Raw genomic sequence first — 3,563 nt, 5'->3', positions numbered from 1 at the left:
GAGAGTTTTTCACTATAGGGCGCATGTGCTCGCCAGACAGACAGAGACATAGAGACAGAAAGCGAGAAATCACCCCCCAGGGAGGACGGTCACGCCGCAATCCCTTCTCCTCCATTCTCCTCTCGGGATCTTGGGCATGTATGCACATGCACCCGGCGTGAGTTTTAAGCCACCGGGTCTGGGACGCGAACTGTGGTCGACTATGTGGGAGTCCAGCGACATAGCCATTACGCTAACTGCTGGTTCCCGAGAGAGGTGTTTTTTTTTTGTTGTTTTTTTTTTGCTATAGGGCATGTGCGCTCACCAGAAAGACAGAGACAGAGAGATAAGAAAGCGAGAAATCACCCCCCAGGGGGGATGGCCAAGTCGCAATCCCTTCTCCTCCATTCTCCTCTCAGGATCTTGGGCACGCACGCACACGCACCTGGCGTGAGTTTAAGCCACCAGGTCCGAGACTTGAACCACAGTTGACTACGTGGGAGTAGTCAACTACTCTGTCTCTCTGTCTTTCTGGCGAGCACACATGCCCTATAGCAAAAAACTCTCAAAAAACAAACAAACAAAAACACTAATAGTTTGCAGTAAGTAAACAAATTCTAAGTAAGTAAACTTTCTTCTTACTTACAGAATAAGAAATTATAGGGACCAGCAGTTGACATAATGGCTATGTCATTATGGCCTCACAACAATCCCTTCTCCATTTTCCTCTAGGGATCTTGGGCACACACGCACATGTGCCTGACATGCATTTAAGCCACCAGATCCGGGACTTGAACTGCGGTTGACTACATGCGAGTCCAGCACCATAGCCATTATGCCAACTGCTGGTCCCACAAACTATTAGGTTTTAATAAAATTATACATTGTATTTTCAATAATTGGGAGATTGTAAGTATAATCATTGCTTATAAGCTTGGGTTTTTGCCATAAGCAATTTTTTTTTTCCTAGAGGTTATGTGTGCTTTGAGAAAGACACACACACACACACACACACAGAGTGAGCGAGACAGAGGGAGGAGAAGCACCCCTCCCAGATGGGGAATAGTTACACTGTGATCCCTTCTCCTTCATCTTTCCCTCCTTTCAGACTTGTGGACACACGTGCTCATGCACCTGGCCTGCTCCTCAAGCCACAGGGGCAGAGACTCCAGGGGTGCTGCTGGCCATGTGGAATTCAGTTGCTTTAACCACTGGGCCTCAGAACTAGCCCTGATTTAAAAGAAAATTATTATAAAATATAAATTAAAGAACGAGTCAGAAAAAGTATTGTTCCCAGTATCTTGTTCCTTTTCTCCACTCACCTTTTAAAAAGTCTATTTCTCTGACTATGCTGGATATAGCTTCTATGCCTTTGAATCTGTAGAGGCCTGCCTTGTGCCCGATCATGTGGTCAGTCTTCAAGGTTCCATGTGGGAGATGAATAAAGTGTACCTCATGGTTTGGAGTGGGAAGTTCTGTAGATGTCTGTTACGCCCATTTGATTTATGGCATCCTTTAATCCTTTATCTCTTTCCTTATTTTTTGTCTAGATGATCTGTCCAGAGGAGATAGTGGGGTATTGAGGTCCCCAACAATTAGCGTGTTCTAGATCTAGCAGTCTTTCCTTCATGTATTTGGGTGCTCCTGAGTTGGGTGCATAGATATTTATAAGCGTTATATCTTCTTGATGGACTAATCCTTTTACTACTATATAATGTCCTTCTTTGTCTCTTCAAACAGTTTTTGTTTTAAAGCCTATATTGTCAGAAATTAGTATCATGACTCCAGCTCTGTTTTGGTTCGCATTTGCATGGAATATCTTTTTCCAGCCCTTCACTTTTGGTCTATGTATGTCTTTATGAGCAGGAGAGACAGAGAAAGACACAGAGAAGCAAAGCAACGGAGACTCGCCCCAACAGGTGCTCCACGCCATGGCCCACGCCATGCTGGCGCCCACATGTGCCTGGTGTGTTCAGGGAGGTCCCTGGATGCAAATCTGGAAACTCCTCGTGTAGGTCAGCCTCAAGGACTGTCATGTTTTACAACTGCACTCCATCTAGACTTTCCTCTTAGTTTTTTTACTATGGTTTGCACCCAAATAAAATTATTTATCTGAACCGTCTTAACACTGCCAGCCCAGCTACCCTAAATCTGCCACCAATTGAAAGTACTAAGGTCTGAATGACAACAATTATTTTAAAAGAAATTTAAATTGGGGCCAGCAGATGGCTTAGCAGTTGTGTCACTGGACTCCTACGTGACTGACCATGGTTTGAGTCCTGGACCCAGTGGGTTGAAAATCACTCCAGGTGTGTGTGTGTGTGCCCAAAATCCCAAGAGGAGAATGGAGGAGAAGGGATGGCAGCATGGCCATCCCTTCTGGAGGGTAATTTCTCACTTTCCCTCTCATTGTCTGTTTCTCTCTCTAGCAAGCACACACGCCCTAAGGAAAAAAAAAAAAAACTGAATAAAATAGAAAGTGATTTAATAGGAATTAAGAGAAATAGAAACTCTGGAATGAGGGAAAAAAATGTTTTAAATGAAGTAAATTCCAAGTAAAATTAAAATAACTTGCAAATATCACATATTTAAGCCATTTTACTTGAGATTCCCAAACTCTTATCTATAATTTATTTCATCTCTATTTTAATATATCACCATATCTTACTTACTGGTGTTTGATTTATTGAAAATTATTTGCAAATGATTTAAAATCATTGGAAGTTTAAAAACTGAAGACAGCTTAGGCTTTGATGATAACCATTGGTGTATATATGTGTGTGTGTGTGTGTGTGTGTGTGTGTATAAAATATAGGTGTAAAGTTACGGGATCTGTGTTTCTACGAAATGTAGAGACTGCCTTTCACATGTTATTGTAGCTCATATGCTCATGCAAAGGCACCCAATTTATTTCTTGCACCTAATAAACCCTGTACACGTAAGTTTAAATATCAGAGCTTTTATAATTTATAAACAAATTCTCTACTTAAGTAGAAGGAACTACTGTTTAATTTTGTACATCTAATTCTTTTCTTTAAAAGCTCTTTCAAGAACTAGTTGGAGAATAAAGTATTCTCTCTTTTTTTTTGGAGAGGTTTTTGCTATAGAACATGTGTGCTCGCCCGAAAAACAGAGAGAGACAGGGAGACAGAAAGTGAGAAATCATCCCCTGGGGGTCTGGCCACACCGCAATCCCTTCTCCATTCTCCTCTCGGGATCTTGGGCACGCATGCACATGTGCCCAACGTGAGTTTAAGCCACTGGGTCCGGGATTCGAACCGTTGTCAACTACATGGGAGTTCAGCAACATAGCCATTATGCCAACTGCTGGTCCCTGAAGTATTCTTCAGATATGAGTCCATTTGCCCTTTTATTTTATAAGAATTCATAAAATGCAAGTGCCATCCGGGATCAATTTCTCAGCATGAATAATGGGGACCACTTACATTGTCTTCCAGTTAGACCTTAAATTCTCTGCTTGATTTGTTGATCTAATTCTAGCATGTGTACTTTAACTATGGATCAGGAGGCTTTGAGTGTGTTTCCTGTCACAAGGATGGGAGAAAAACAGTCCTTTAACCTAC

Source organism: Tupaia chinensis, unplaced genomic scaffold (assembly GCF_000334495.1).
Source record: "Tupaia chinensis unplaced genomic scaffold, TupChi_1.0 Scaffold000198_1, whole genome shotgun sequence".
Taxonomy (NCBI): domain Eukaryota; kingdom Metazoa; phylum Chordata; class Mammalia; order Scandentia; family Tupaiidae; genus Tupaia; species Tupaia belangeri.
This window is presented reverse-complemented; position numbering follows the sequence as displayed.